Here is a 16952-nt window from a genome sequence, read left to right on the forward strand (position 1 = left end):
TCTTTTTTTTTTCTTTCCCTCTAAGGTTTGGGATGGGGACGAGGGTGCTTTTTGTTGATTTCTGACTTGTCTTGACCTGTCGCGGACCCCAGTGCTGGTCGCACTCTACGGATTTCCATCGATTCCCAGGTTTGCAAGGCTGGGCTAGCCCAATTAAGGAGCTATCTTTATTAGGCGTGTCTTCATCAGCCCGAAGTTCAAACTAGCGGGACATTTTGCGGTCTTGGAAAATAGCCCGATAGAGCAAATGTGCGTCTTCATCAGCTAGAACAGCCTACTTCGGGAAATTAGTCCGAAAATTGACGCATGCGCACTTTGCATCATTACTCTGCCTAGCTCGTTGTCCGAAAGTGGATTTCCCGCTCAAAATCTCCTACAACGCCGTATGTACGATACTACAACCAGGGAGGTGAGCAGTACAGCAAATTCTCTCCAAAGGGATATTCATAACGCTACTCTTCTGTCCAGTGACACATCTCATATGAAATGGACGAATTGCAATGTTTAAACAAATCCAAAATACACACAATCTGCAAGAATCTTTAGCTAAAGTAGAGTGGACCAAAAGAAGAAGTTTACAAAAAAACAGCTATCATGCACGGAATCACCTCCCTGGTTTTAAAGATGTCAACAACAGTAGGCCTAGTACACACACGTGATCCTTGAATACGCCGTGAGTGTATGCACTATACACAATCACTAGCTTGTACATGCGCTTTCAATAGCCAGCTGGCTAACCAGAAGCGTGGAGGGATCGAGAAAATTTCGGGCTGATGGAGACGCACCCGAAATAGCGCGCTATTTCACGAATTAGCGCTCTAGCTCACGAACTAGACCAAGATTTCGGGGGAAATTTTCCCGATCAAATAGCGCGCTATTTGCGTCTTCACTACACAGATAGCGCGCTATCTTGACATCGGACTAGTTTGGTAACCGCAAGATAGCGCGCTATTTTGAAACTTCGGGCTGATGAAGACACGCCTATTGACTTTGAGTGATGCGACAAATTCTCTGATTGGTTAAGATGATGATGTTCCTTGCAGTTCAGCTACACTGTCGTCCAGGGACTCCGGATTGGAATGTTTCTCGATTCTGATGAGCTTACTGTAATCCATCAACTTGCATGCCATGTTCTTCAGCTCAACTCATTCTTTGCACCTGAATAGGAGGTGTACAAAGCTGGACGTAAAGCGAAGAATACACTCATTGGGTGTTTGTTTTGCTTGAGCCCTTAAGTGACCAAGTCAGGGACACCCTTTTATTTGCTTATCACGTAAGATGTTAACTTGCATCATCAAAGTAGATTAGATTGAAAAACATGTGATATGGCTTAGATCAAATACTTAGGAATCCCTCTAACATCCAATTTTATGTTGAGAATTGGCAGTGTACCCTTAAAGCTCCTTCTCAGATCTATATAATCTCTCCCCCTCAATCTCTCCATCTCTCCCTGTTCCCCCCTCTATCTTTCTTTTTCTTTTTAGTTTGTTCCTAAATGTATTTCTGCTTGTCAGTCAGTCTGTCGGCATCTCTCCCTCCCATTCAAATGTCACCTTTTCTTTCTCTCTCTCTCTCTCTGTCCATCTTTCCCCTTCTCTCACACACACACACTCTCTCTCTCTTTCTCTCTTCATATATATATATATATATATATATATATATAGAGATATATATATATATATATATATATATATATATATATATATATATATATATATATATATATATATATATATATATAGATATATATATATCTGTATCTCTCTACTATATCCCAATGACTATAAGAGTGCTTTCACATGTACTCAGAGTGCGTAATTCGAAGTGCGATTGTAACAACACATCACTTGAATCATGATTAAAATTACGCATTTTTGCCGTATGAATGCGACCTGGAACCGCGGAGGGTTATTTGAATTGCAGTTCCAACCGTGTTTTAAATGACTGTCCAGAGGTGTTTTCCAATCACAATTCGCCAGAATTACAGAAGGAAACAGTCAAGTGATGGATTAATCTCCAAATCGTGTTTTGGGGGCGGAGCTTACGGTGATCTTTCAACCACTTCCCCAGAAAAACCATGCTGCTCAGATGCTCGCACTGCAATCAGAGCGCGCATACTTTCTGCTAAGAGTGATCAATGGGAACTCAAAAAGAAGAAATACATCCCCTCCTCACTTTAAAATTCAAAATCACCGAATTTGCAAAGCCTTCCTAAGTCGTGTGAATGGATGATAATTATTTTAATCATAATTGCAATCATAATTGTAAGTCGGCATTACAACTGCATTTTTTCGACCAGTGTGAAAACAGTCTGAGATCCATGGCAACACTTTATGCAACATGGCAAAGATGTTACACCTGTTGGTATCACGATACGTGCAGGTGTGAGAGTCTCATAAAGAACAGTGAATGTGAGACACATGCTGAATGCTATGCCTTTTTCATTTTTCATTCGCGGCCTACTTCATGACAAAGTGCTCAGGAAGAAGTCCTGCATGGATGCTTTTGAAGAAGAAGTTGCTCTACCGCGCTTCACGGGGAGAAATGAACAAATGAGGATTCAAATGACGAGATGGTGTCATTATAGAGTGTCAAGGCAATCAATGTATCTGATTGTCCTACATTTGAAAGGCACTTGTGTTGTTATTATCAGCAGGAGTGCTCTTCCTTTGAAGTACTGAAAGCCCTCAGTCACAGTGCTTGCCTCGTGCAGGCAGAAGGCAATCGCGCACCCCTGCAGAGGCTGGTGCACCCCCCATGGAAAGGAGCTGGGGGGGGGGGGGGGAGAGAAAAAAAAATCAATTTGAGGCTATTTAATGGGACAAGTTGTTTTGATCATCGCCGGCTTACTTCTTAGGATGTTTTGAGATTGCCAGAGTGGATCAAGGTAGTAAGCTTGTTCTGAATAGTTCGCTAAATGGAGCCGCCTTCTCGTGTGCGACTTTACTCTCACCGCTCGCATCAAGACAACTTGGGTCTTTGTGGTTTTATTATCAATCTTAAGGGGGGAGATCCTTGCTGTATTCATTTTCTCTCTGACTTTTCTCTCAGACCAGCTAGTAATCCTATTTGTTTCATTCTCCTTTTATATTCTCCTCCAACCCTCGATATACTTGGTTTCTTATCTGATTTTGGTGTTTTCCTCGTGATCAATACAGTGCATGTTGATAGAACCCTATTTTTTTTTTCTACGGACCAAATCTTTATTGTTTGTCAGTGGGTTTGTAGCTCACATTGTGCCTTCCATTATCTTTTGCTGAACAGTTGATATTAGGCCCGTTCACACACAAGGGAAAAAGTGAGATTCAAAAATCGATTTTCTTATCGCGATCAAAATTTCGAAATTTTTTCCTGTGTGGACAGAAAAATTTCACTAATTTTCGCGATCCTAATCACGATCCAACTTGCACTATTAGTGTGATTTTTCAGAATAATCGCAATCATTGTGTGTGTGAGCGCGATCGAGTTTCGGAAATCGGTACTTTTAATCCCATCGTTCGTAGCGCGTGAACGTCAACATTATCGGGACCGCAGGGTCAGTCTTCGGTCATGCAAGTTTCGCGCATGCGCAATTTGGCCACTGATCGTTCTTTCCTTGCTGCGAAGTGCGATTTTTCCTTTTGTATGAACGGTCGGAAAAAAAAAAATCGAAATTTGGATCGCGATTGTAATTTCGACTTTCGTTGTGTGTGCACGGGCCTATAGTTTCATGGTGGTAAGTCCACAATATCGTAGAAGCACAGTGCATGATGGGATTTAAAACAAGAGAAGAGAAAATCTTAGCTTGGTGGGGGAAGACTGTCTTTTAAATTTTCCCAGGACCCCCAAACCAAAGTGGTTGTCCCCGTGTTAGTGCCCGTGTGGATTTGTACCATAGTGTTCTTGGAAAATCATCTCTCTGTCTTTTCAGCTCCCAAAGGGTATTTTAGTAGTAACCCTATATATGATGTATTTTAGACGTGTGATTACGAACAAGTTACTTTGCAAGTGTGAAACCTCTCAAAGCCCCCTCTTTCTTACCCTCCTCTTGTCTCATCCCCCACCACTTTGCTCTGTCATTCATATTACCTATTCATTTATATTGCACCGCATCCATAGTATGGTGTTGGAGAGTACATGGCTTGGCTGAATCTTACCGGTGTTGTGTTTTCGCCGGGCCTTCCCCCGAGATTTGACACATTGCAAAGTAAACAACACTCATTCTTTTGACAAGAAGTCGGCACTCCGACAATCGACAAACGGGGGGCCCCATCACAAAAGAGATCTAGAGACTTTCTCTCCCCCCCCCCCTCCAATCCTGCCGGCTGTGTGATCTTGCCGCAAAGAGTAAACACAATGTTGCCCCCCCCCCCCCTTTCCTTCTTTCCCTGGCCCCTTGTTCTTAGAGCCATGTGGCAGAAGAACAGCTTGGCATGGATTTTCATCCCAATATAAGAGCTGTCATCCATAGCCTCTTTGTGGTTGAGGTGATAACTATATCATCCAACTGCAGCCATATTTGGTTCTGCCTGCCATATCAATACAACGAAACCATTGAAGTGATGCAAAATATTAGATGACAACACAGTAGTGAATCAAGAGAATCCTGGCCGTAGCATGTCAGCCAGTAAGGATGGCAGATGAAATTCATTGAAAACACTATCTGATTGGATGAAAGTGGCGTCTTGAGAAGAGTCCCCACTCCAGGTAACCATTTATTAGTCTTAGTCCCACAGACCAGTGTGTGAGTACTAAGAAGTAGGAATTGTGAATCATGCAATTAGGCTAAATCTGGAAGTTTTGATGATCTTTGCAGTTGATCACTTTTCTAGTTCTGAGTCAGAGAAGAACGGTGATGCAGCCCTTACTGTAAACAATAAATATCTGAGCTATTGCACATGCTTTGTGTTCAATAGCTATTGTATATTCTACTTTCCGAACCAAGATTCACGAAATTAAAATGCATGCAAAAGTTCTTGTCTACAATATATGATGCATTGATTTGAATGCCAGTGGCAATTTACGAAAATTTCGTGCCGCGAAAAAGGCCGTCTGCTCCTACTGGCAAAAATTTCATGCCACAAAAAAAACCTTGCTTTACAGTAAGTGTGAAGCTGGAGTCTGTAAACTGTCAGTGACTTTGGTCCTCTATAAAGGCAAATTTCAATCAAAACTTTTGTGATGGCACTCGGTGATCGATTCTACCATGGGGTGAGCCCTATCATCTTATATGTCATTCGAAATTATTATTTTCTTTTTATGAATCTTTGCACGCCCTAATTTGACTTTCTTTCTGCTGCATTTTATGGGCAGAGTCTGAATGCAAACCTCAAATTTATTACACATTCTTCACATTTAAATAAGATATGATTGAGAATCACCAGTAGTAGTTCCTCAACAGTTCCTCATTTTTGCCAGGTTAACAGGAATATGTATGATTTCATTAGATACTTACAACTCCCATCCTCCAACCTTGGGGTTTCTATACATTTTTTTTTTCTATATGATGCAATATCTGAAGAAGTGTTTCTATCTCTCCCTACTTGTCTCTCTCTTTATCTCTCTCTCCCTCTCTCTCTCTCCATCTCTCTTTCTCTTTCTTGCTCCCTCATCTCTTTCTTTCAAACACCTCACAAGGCTGCCAAAATGACTCACGGCTTCATCAATATCAGGATGAGTGAAAGCCAGGATTGATGGAGGAAATGATGCGGTCCATCCATCAGCAGTGGATGCTGGTGGATTCCCTCACTCGATGGTCATCCAGTGGCCGAGGATGTAATTAGTGATGAGTGTGTGGCTTGCAATCGGTAAAATGGGTCCGACAGTATCCAGCAAGATTGACAGGATTGCAAGATTATAGTTCAGAGTCGGTATCGCCCCCCGATGTATGCAAGAGCTCTTGTAAAATATAAGAATTATGTTCGATTAAAAACTATTTCTCCAGTAATTATAGACACTCTGTCAATTTGTTGATATTTCATTGCCATGCCACACTTTTCTTCTCTGATTTTTCATTGATTTTCAGTCGCCAAATTTGTGGACATACATGTAGTATACCAGCGTGGGGCAGTGTATATTCTAATTGTACTCCAACCCTCAATTTGTGTCAGGAATTTCACTCCTCGTACTATTGTGAGACTTTAACCCATTCCGTATTGCATTCTGAAATTCCCATAGACTTAATACACAGGCCACCAGGTTCCTGTATGTAACAGGTTTAAGTAAAAGTCAGGATTAAATCTGTTGCTCCATCTACCAGCTTCTTCTGCCAGATACATATATTGAAATCATCAATATGCTACATTCAGATATCAAACTCTTTCTGTACCACTTCTTGTCTGAGCATATTATTTGAATCTCCATCATCCCATATTCGTCACGAGTAGTCCACTTAGCGGTTTGTGGACGACACTGGAATGCCAAGATCAGATATATCTGAATAATGTGTTCCTCTTAATAGCACCTGTCATTCAAACAGGCGTGAAACACTGATCAGTGTTTTATGCCCATATTTGGCCACCAGAGAAATATAGCAAGCAGACTTCTGAATTGTCTCAAGAACTTTTGTTGCAAGGCTGGTGGAATTTAGGCAGCGTAGTAGAATTCTGAGTGGCAAATACATCTCAAAGATTCCCCATATCAGGGTAAAAGTGAAGAGAGGAAAACCTTAAACCAGTCCGATAATTTAAAAATAATTCTGACCGTGTAGATGAGACTGTATTAACAACAACCAGATGAAACCCAATCAGCCTGCTCAACTGGTCTTAGTGAGGAATGTCTTTTCCCCGAACGAAAGCTGTAGAGAAAGCGAGTGGTCCGAAGATAACAAAAAGGTTATCCATCTTGATCCGGAATAACGCACCATGGAGGGTACAGTCAACAACCGCCAGTGGAAAACTTTCCAAACTTTTACCCCCCTCACCCGTCACCCCTGCATTTCCCCTTTGCCAATCAAACCATTGAAAGAGATCGCTGTGCAGATCATCTTTCAGGGAAGCAGAGGATGTGGAAGAGACAGGGTATGCAAAGGTTTTCTACTTACAGAGGTGTCACATGAGAAATTGAAACCATTGCATAATTCCATTTCATTTGGCATTGTGATTCGAATAGTAAATAAATATCAGTTTGTTTGGTTTATATTCGTTTTTCACCATTGCATCAGTACAATATCACAATATTACTTTCACATATGGCAAAGTTAGATACCCCCCTTCAAAAAAAAAAAGGGGAGCAAAGGGACAAAATTGAAAAAAAAAAAAATCAAGCATGAGCCAGGGTTCACGTGCCTGAGGGTGCATATACACTGTATTGCTTTTTTTTCCCCACCAGAGTTAGTGGAAGCCACCAGAACCTTCTGTGCATGTGTGTGTGTATGTGTGTGTTTGTGCATGCTGCACATGTGAGCATTTGTGCATGTGCATCTGTGTGGAGACGTTATCAACATCTGCTGATAAACAATCAATCTCTGATATGGAAATTCTCCAGATATTGATATAGGAAAACATCACCAGCTTGACATTACTTATTCCCAAGATGCCCCAGTGGAGGCGACGTCCACCCCAAGTTGCTTCTGCAATCCAATAAGACCAGTGAAATCTGACATGGCTACCGCAAGAAAATTCTATTAAATGCCCTAATGGAAAGAATGCCGTTTTATCGAGAAAGCGGAAATAGGATGTGTATTGATTGGTGGAGGACCCTTTCCCCTTTCAAAAGTCATTCCTCTCAATCTGACGCTGGTAAGAGTTATGAGTTTTCATCAGTGTGTGGGAGAATATTGCACTGGTGTTCTATCTAACATAGATCTGAAATAGCCCCTCTGAAAAGCAGTGTCGCAAGAGCTGCATCACAGGCTTAATGGCCCTGTCCTATTAACCCTTGCGATGCCTTGAAAGTTCCTCAACCAATGCAGACATACGATGTATAATCTGTTGCCAGTGTCTTTGAAGCAGTTAATTTGAAGAAGTTCACTAATGTGGTATATTTTTTTGGGGGTCTTTTTGAAGATGGAAAGCATTAAGTTCATCTTCCATGATTTGTAAGGAGTTAACCTTTTCTTGCTCTTGCACTGCTTTTATGTTATAGATAATGTACATGTATTTGAAAGAGAACATAGAGCATTGTCATGAGAAACGGATTTCAAATTACAGCTGCAAATCACTGTCTGGTATGTCTTTTGAACAAAAACATCCTGATTGTAACAAAGGATGTTCATTCTATTTTACATTTAAACAAGTTTATATCAGCAATATAAAACACTTCTAGAACTTTGTATAGAAAGGTTTCTCGTGTGTAACACTCTAAGAACATGTCTATAGATGTTCTCAATGAAATACATACATTACTGTGTGCATTTAACACGGTGTAGGGCTATTGGGGCTTTTATGTCCTTGTTTTACAGCTTGCAAGTTTGATCCCATTCGCCATAAGGCTGTAATTGTAAGCATTGTAACAAAGTTGCTTTCTTGTGATGGACAGAAAAACAAAAGCAAAAACAAAACAGATGTATAAACCCTTCTTTTCTCAATGTAGTCATGACGGATGCAAATTTTTTGATGACACATGGTGAAGCAAAAGAGCAAGACATCAAATGAATTCTTTTTTAGTAGAGGAGAAGGAAAGACCATGCATACTGGTATTGAGTTACCAGAAATTAGCATTCATGAGTCGTGGGGACACTGGCTGCAGTCCGAGGTGATCCATTTTCAGAGGGGGAGGTGGTAGGGGGCGTGGCCCCGGTCTCCCCCATGGGCTGGGGCGCATTAGTCAGTGGTTCCTCAACTTGGGGGATGAGGAGCCATGGCTGAAGGGGCGGAGTGGATCGGGTGACTACGGCAACCGGCCAGTGGTGAGGCTTGTCCGAGTTTTCGAGGGGTTCGGGGGCTCAGATGAGAGCACCATTTTCTGTAATTTTAACTTTCTTCCCCTTTATCTTATACACTTGGCTCATATTTTCTTTATTCATCCATTGTGTTGTTGTTTAAATTTTGTTCTCCTTTCCTTATCCTTTTTTTTTCCATTCCTTCTTTGCACTGTCTGTTATCTGTACTCATGTTTGGCCCTTTGAACACGAGAAAATCATATATAACAACATATCTGTAAACTTTGTATGGTTCTTAACTCAAGGATGAAAGTATGACTGTAAGGACTAAGCCATAGCTGTGACCGTGATAGATTTTGCTGATACGTGGAATGGCGATAGAAATGTCTATGAAATAACCACAGTTACCTGGTAATCAATCTGAAATATTGTGTTGTTTTATATCTAGGACATGAAAGGAAGTCATTGCTATTTCCATAGGCATAATATATGTAAGGATGAGGCACTAGTGTTTTGATAAGTATGAAAATGTAGTGAATTTGGAGATCTACGTACAGTAAATGAAGCTGTGATGAATGAGATGATAAATGAAATATTGAATATCTTGTTTCTGTGCCAACATACCATTACAACTAGTCTGCTCATACACAAGTGTGGGTGAAAAATATAGTCAGATTGAATGCAAGTTGAGCAAATTGGCTTTAAAAAATTGAATAGCCCCCCATTATTTACCTTAAAAGGTAAATGTGCATTCATACCACAGAATTTTAGCTCTGTAGAGAGTTTCAGTAGACCAATGACATATATGCCAAACACAAAGGAGTGGGTAAGTGATTACATTTCATTGCCAAAAGAAATAATTGTTGTTGAAGTTGATTTAGAGCAGGAAAAAAATGGAGATGTGATATGAATTGTGAAATCGGAGCTGAGGCATGGCAATTGGAGTAGTGTAAGGTATCAGGGGTTGTCGTCATTAAACACAAAAAACAACTGAACCCCGTCCATTATTTCAGTCTCATGAATATTTCATCAACACGACTCCACCAGCCGGCCAAGTCTTTTAATTGCATCAGAGACTCGGTGTGCGCAGTGCACACTCTCACATACACCCACACTCACACACACACACATACCCCAGAATCAATAGTTTGAAATTCAAGTACCTGTGTACCTCAAGGATTGATTTGAAAGTTGTCGTAGGAAATCCGCGCAAGATAACCTGACACCGGCATCACTGGTGGGTGATGCTGGAAACAAGAGGCCACATTGTCCACGGTTGCATTTTTTTTCTTTGTACCAATCGATGGCCTTGCGACCCGTAACAGTCAATGTGCCACTGTTCGATTTTCAAGACACCTTGGATAGTCAATATCAATCAATTACTTCCATGAGGTAAATCATAAACACTTGAAAGAGTATAGATGACAACTAGCATATCTTTTTCAAATTGCCACAATCATACTGTGTTGATCTAGGCTACATAATGTATCAAATGAGCACCAATTGGAAATTTGCTTTCTGTATGACTTGTCAGAGCTATGGGGATGAAGACAGCGAATCAATTCTTACAAATCAAGTCAAATCAAATCAAATACTGCACTCTTATGTTTTTTTTTTCTACAGGCAGGAAAGTTTGTAAGAGAAGAGAGAGTTTGAGAAATCCTCAGCCACCTGGTGATCAAAAATAAATAAATAGATAAATTCCCCATTGGACTATGATGCTGTTACATTTTTTGTGCTACAATGGCAGAATAATCTAATCTATTTTAATACAAAGAGAGAGAAGTCTTATAGTTCGGTTCACATGACTTTTGTAACCTTCAGTTTTAATCTTTGATGATCAGATTGTAGTTTTAAATCATGATGCACATCCACATGACACCTAATCGTTAAGATTAAACTTTTGAGAAGAGCCCCACTCAGTGATTAAACCACAGAACCAGAAGAAATAAATACATGAAGCCCTAGCGATAAACCTGAAAATGTGCGATGACACAGTAGCATACAGCAGGCATGGGAGGTTGACCAAGAAGCAAAGGTGGAATGGGATTGTGGAGAGGTTGTGCTAATTTTTTAGTTTAGTTGATTGTCCTGTGTCCACATGACACTAAACTACAAGTGGAGACCCCCCTGGCTCAAGGATAAAGCATAAACCCTAGGAAATCTTGCAGTTGTAATTGTCATCTAATCTACAAGATTGCAAACATTCAGGTGCATCTACACGGGACTAAACTTTGGGCTAATCGTCAGTTTAAAACTTCAAGCTAATTTTCAAGATTCAGAACATCACGTAAATGTAACTATTAAAAGTCTTCACATTGGTTCTTGTGATCCCAAGCTGTATATTAAAAGCATTAATTTTGTTAGCATGAAATTCACTCACAATCTTTCAAACTTTGAATTTGAGGTGATGTCAACTCATCCAGCTGGCCGTATTGCAATGCAAGCTTTGCGAGAACAGATTTATGTTGTTGTGAATCATCTCACTGAATTAACTCTCAGTGTTGGCAGCATTTAGTCACAGGAGATAATGTCACTAAAAATGTGCATACATTTCTCAAATTCCCCACTCCACTCTCCAAGAGAAATCTGGTAGCTTGCTCTGTAAATCCTTCAAACTTTTCATGATTTGTGCCTCATATACTCTCTTTCTAGATGTCTAGAGTTGGGTGAAGAAATGTATAATGCTATGGAGAAATCTTCCATCAGCTTCTTGTTCACACTTGATTTGAGATGATTGTTTGGCTAGCGTATTTTAATCTTGAAAGGAAGATCTATTGCAGAAAGAATCTTCTGGTTCTTCTTCATCCGTCTCCGTGACTCACGGAGCGAGCACCGGACCATAAGATTCTCCTCTGTTCTCCTTCCTGTTTGTCTTTTAAGAGTCTTCATTTCAGACTGGCTTTTGCAAATTAATTCGGCATGGTGACCACGATTGGTCATCGGTTTGATGGTGGTGGCCAGAGTTACGTGTTCTGGTAGAGGGAGAAGGCGATTGGCTGTAGCGTCAGGTTATGCAGTACAGTGAACCAAGCGAGGGGACGGCAACTAGGGTGGGTTGAGTTATTCAGTGGGTCAAAATTGTTAAGACGGGCTGAAATGGCGATTTAGTATGTGTGGACAAATTTGAACTGGGCAGCATTCTTCTGCATCATGACAGGTCGACTAATAACCTGCGTTTGTTGGAATTCCATTAGGAGCCCGAGTTCATGAATTGATTTCAGTTGCTCTGAATGTTGATGTGTTTTGTTTTGTCTTGTTTTGTTTTTGTCTTGGTTTGTTTTGTTAGATCTGGCAACTTGTCGGCCCACTTTGGCTGAATGATATATATATATACATATATATATATATATATATATATATATATATATATATATATATATATAAATTTTTTTTTTTTTTCTTTTGTCGCTTGCATCTGCAGGAGAAGAAGGTGCTGTATTCTACTAGGTTTTTTTTTATAGTGTTGTTGTTGTTGTTTTTTGCGGCCTGGCCGAGCTTGCACTCGCCAACTTGTGATGCTAATGAATGCATTTGGGCAGAAATTAGCCAGCAGGAGGGAGGGAAAATTAACGAATCAGGAAGAAGATGAGATCATAGGTAGCTTAGCATGAACAAATTTGTCTCCGTCCAGTCGCCATCCAGGAAAGCAAAGTAGTAAAGATCGAAAAAATGTTGGAAAGGGGAGATGGCAGACCAGTGACTGAAGTTGAGAATGATAAAAAGCAATGTAGGACTATATGCAGAGTAAATCAAGACAGATGTGTCCTCCTGTTACAGACCAGAAAACTCGGCTGAGTCACATTCGGGGACTGGCAGGTAATAAAAAATCCATTAGTTCTCCTCCTTTTAGCACTATGTGAAATTGGACTCAGAGAGATGAGTGTATTCTTTAGATGTATGAATTTTAGTTTCATCCATACATTCTTGGTAGAACTGAGCTGTTGAGTGTGAAGACATGCATAAATTCAAATCCTCTTAAATATCATCATTACACAGTTTTATATATGTATTTTGAGTTTATTTTGAACACATGAATAATTCTGTGAGAAAGAGCTTATAAATGATACAGAAATTTGTGAGAATTTAATGAGCAACAATACCAAAAAAACAAGGACTTTTCATTTCATTGATAATTCTTCATATCATAGCATAGATCTGGATTTCAGACTGCCAGAAAAACTTGTTTGTGAACATGTTTAGAAACTTGGCACATGTGAACCCAGCTGGTTTGTCCTTCAGAAATCAATCAATGTAAAATGCATTTCTCCACCACCTATTTTCTTTCAAAATGCATTTCTGAATTCCCCAAACCACAAATTCATTGAAGATGTATGTGTAATGGGCATACATATACTCTTGCATGCACTGCACGTGAAGAGGTGCGTCTTATTACAGTAAAAGCGAGAAACATTCGCAGCACGAAATTTTCATGAATCGGAGCAACGGCCTTTTTCGCGGCATGAAATTTTCATGAATTGCCACTGGTATCCAATGCATTATAGTGTAGACAAGAACTTTCATGTGCATTTTAATTTCACCGAATCCTGGCTTACACGAAATGCCTGTTAACATTTCTGGTTTTACAGTCCCCTTTTATACTGACTTGGCGACACAGCTGCAGAATGTTACTTGCAGCATGCAATACAGAGATAGATACATTTCAGGATCTGAACAGTACAGAATTCAGAATAGGATGAGAATTGAGTTTTTAGGAAATGAATTTTCAGGAATGTGATAGCAAACGAAACAGTCTGAAGGCAGCCCACACTTATTCTTGAGCTTTTTATGAGTAATGACATGTGCACTTTCTGCACATCATGGTTGATGTATGATAGAGTCCTACTTCAATATTTGATCTTGTCTGATGGGATGCAGCCCAAGATACTAACAATCACATTAAAAAGCTGCACTGCCTTAACAAAACTCATCGATGGACTCCAAAATTTTTATTGATGGCTGCAAATATGTCAAGTCAGGAGAGAGAGGAGAAAAAGATAATGAATGAGGGAAAATGACTTTCTGATCATTTCTCCTGCACAGTTTTCTTAGGCAGATGTGTAATTCTAAGCATCTCAGTATTTTTTTTCTCTCTCTTTTTTTCATGTCCCAGTCCCCACCTCCACGAGGTGATTGTTGGGAGCCAGCTCTGCCGGCAGGCCGAGTTCGTTTGCACTGGTCTCCCCTTGGTCTCATTTGGCCTAATGAAGTACGCTCGCATAGCGCTTATAGTATTTAAGGCAGCATGAAATATTTGCTCTGTTATCCATCATTCTTCCAAATTTTCTCTTCCTCTCTTTTTCTACACTGTCTCTACAGTGCATGTTTGTCTTTCCTTTCTGAATATATATTTTTCTCTCCCTCTATGTCCCATTTTCTCTCTATCTCTATCTTTCTCTCCTGTCTGTATCTCTCTGTTGTTTAAGTCTTGTCTCTCTCATCTCATATATCTGTAGAATTGATTGGACATTTCTGGCTGTCTCTTGTCTTTTGTCTTGGGGGGGGGGGGGGGGGAGAGAGGGGGGTCGGGTGAGAATGTTTTATCATCGCCAGACACTGTCTCTAACCAAGTCCAGAGCGGCAGGAAAACCCTTTCATTTATGACTAACTCGAATGTTTTCCTTTCGACATGTGTTGATCCTCTCACAGGTCTTCTGTAGATGGTTATAGTTATGTTCAGATGACAAGCCCTAACCTCGAGGTTAGTTGCCCCCAAACTACGACGACGTGCGTCCACACGACGAATCTTAACCTCGAGGTTAGGAAACCTTGAGGTTACGCTCCTGCCCCTTTGAGAACGTTGATTTTTGTGTTCACACGGTGCTTAACTATGAGTGGGAACCCCCCCCCCGGCTCGTGGTTAGAGCACTAACCATAAGATTTCTCTTGGCTCTTAACATCGAGCTAACCTCGAGGTTAGCTAACTACTTCACGGTCCCTAACTACAAGCTCTAACCTCGAGGTTAAGGCTTGTCGTCTGAACGTAACTTATGTCTCTCTACCCAAAACCTATTGCATGTTTGAAGCTGAGATGTCTTGTATCTCTAAGATTTGGCATTAAAGAGATGGTATAGTATTGGTTGAGGTGAGGATTCAGCTTTTAACTTTTTGCGAGATACTTAAAAACCACTATATGAACTGTTAAAGAGCATGTGATTCTAAGAGGTATTCAAAGTTTGTTTGATAAAAATCGGTATTGAAATGGTTGAGATATCCAAAAATAAAGTGAAACAGAGCCATCCTAAGAAAAGTTGGGTCCCACCTTTTATTAGGATTGCTTTGTTTTGGAGACCTCGGCGATTTCAAAACCAATTTTCAGTAATAAACTGTGAATTCCTCTTAGAATTATAGAATTGTATGCTCTTTCATATTTTACAAGAGGTTTCTCATTGTCTCAAAAAATCATCATAAAATATGTTGGAAACCTGAAGCCCCATCTCAATTGAGACTGTACCATCCCTTTAACTATATCCCAGAGACTGTTGGGTTAATAATAGCTCACCAAATTTCCTTCATAACAAATACAAATAAAAATATTTCAGTTTAGTCCTCAATTTTGCAGGATTTTCCAAAGATGGTCCCAGCAACTCTTTCTGTGTATCCTACACTTTTTAGATGGTTACAATTTGTATCTCGATCTAACTTTATACATGGGTGCATGTTGATTGCAATATGCACGGCTGAAACATTCAAAGAAAAGCACTGAAAAGGAAACATTGCTGGTTGTTGGTATACATGTGTGCAAATTCAAAGAAGTAAGAATGTTAGTCGGAATGTTGTCCCATCAACATCCCCTTTCCTTGGCTCGAAGGACGAATGTGCTTGTCACACTAATTCTATTAGACCTAGCTGTGGTTGCCATGACAACACTTATGTACAAGTCGAACACATCTGGTCAAAGGTTCCCCATCAGTTGCATGAAGTGTGTGCAGAGTATGATGCCTGATGCTTGCAATTAATTGCTCATGCAATTAATTTCCAGGCTGGCATCTGTGACTGTGGGGTACAGTGATGCGGGTTGCTAGGCGGAGCAGAGGAGTCATCTCTGGTTACCGTGGAGAGAGGAAGCAGGGAGATGACCAGCTAGCTTGGCCATACATGTCTTTGCGCTGCCATATTACTTTTGTTTCCATGTTTTGGTCGTCAAAAAAGTGTATTACATCAGAGGCTTATTGCCTCTTGTTCAATTTACATTAAATCCTGAATCATGTTAGCGTGGGTGCAGTGTATATGAGTGCTTGCACAGATATGTATCTCAGCTTCATAAAGAATATACACAGGATCTTTGAACACAAACTGCATAAAGTAAGCTGTGCAAAACATCAAAGGTTAAGTGGATGACATTCAAATCATTGCCAAGAACATCTGTATTTGTGTTATGAGTTTGATGATAACTGATGATAACACTAGAGTTTTGCAATCTGTAAAAATAGTGACATTTTAGAGGGACTGAATCATACATAACTTAATGTGAGAATTTGTTCCATATATCAAAATTGAGATGGCAGATATTTGCACAGCAATAAATTTTGAACTTTGAAATGTTCATTTCTTTTTACTGAATAGAAAAAGATGGGGCAAAAAAAGAGGAGAGGAGATACGATCTGTCGTTCTGTCTGTGTGCCATCAACGGAACATCAAAACAGTTTGGTGTCTATTGTGGCTGGGACTGTTCATCTGCCATGCTTCGTAACTTTGCCGCAAAAAATCAAAGCGGTCTCACAACGGCTTGGTTGTGCTGTACAAGCATTGAGAGGATCCATCCGAGGTGTGACTGGCCATTTCAGAGGATCAATATTTTTTCATTTTTTTGATGAATGCCTCTTTTTGCCTGGCTGATGATTCATTGCCTATATATAGTGTGTCACAAAGACAAAAAAAAAATGTCGAAATGAAATGAAATGAAAATGGATTATCTTGCAAGCCTGTCTGTAGTTCTTCTATTCCAGCAAAAGTAGACATGTTCAAGTAACATATGAGTTTAAGGTGAAACAAACTGCCCTCTCAGTTCACCAGCAAAAAAAAAAAACAACAACAACAACAACAAAAACAAACCCAATCAAGGCATGTATATAGTTTTGTGACATGAGGAAGACGCCACTGAACAAAATATCTGCTGTAATGGAAACCTTATCCTGAAATAAAAGCATCA

At 40.1% G+C, this 16952-nt stretch overlaps 1 protein-coding gene across 1 annotated transcript in view; it reads left to right on the forward strand.

The window, feature by feature from the left end:
- Nucleotides 1–16952, forward strand: part of LOC140238326 (uncharacterized) — a 45563-nt gene that overhangs the window by 18215 nt on the left and 10396 nt on the right. The window lies entirely within an intron of this gene.

Source organism: Diadema setosum, chromosome 1 (genome assembly GCF_964275005.1).
Source record: "Diadema setosum chromosome 1, eeDiaSeto1, whole genome shotgun sequence".
Classification (NCBI taxonomy): Eukaryota; Metazoa; Echinodermata; class Echinoidea; order Diadematoida; family Diadematidae; genus Diadema; species Diadema setosum.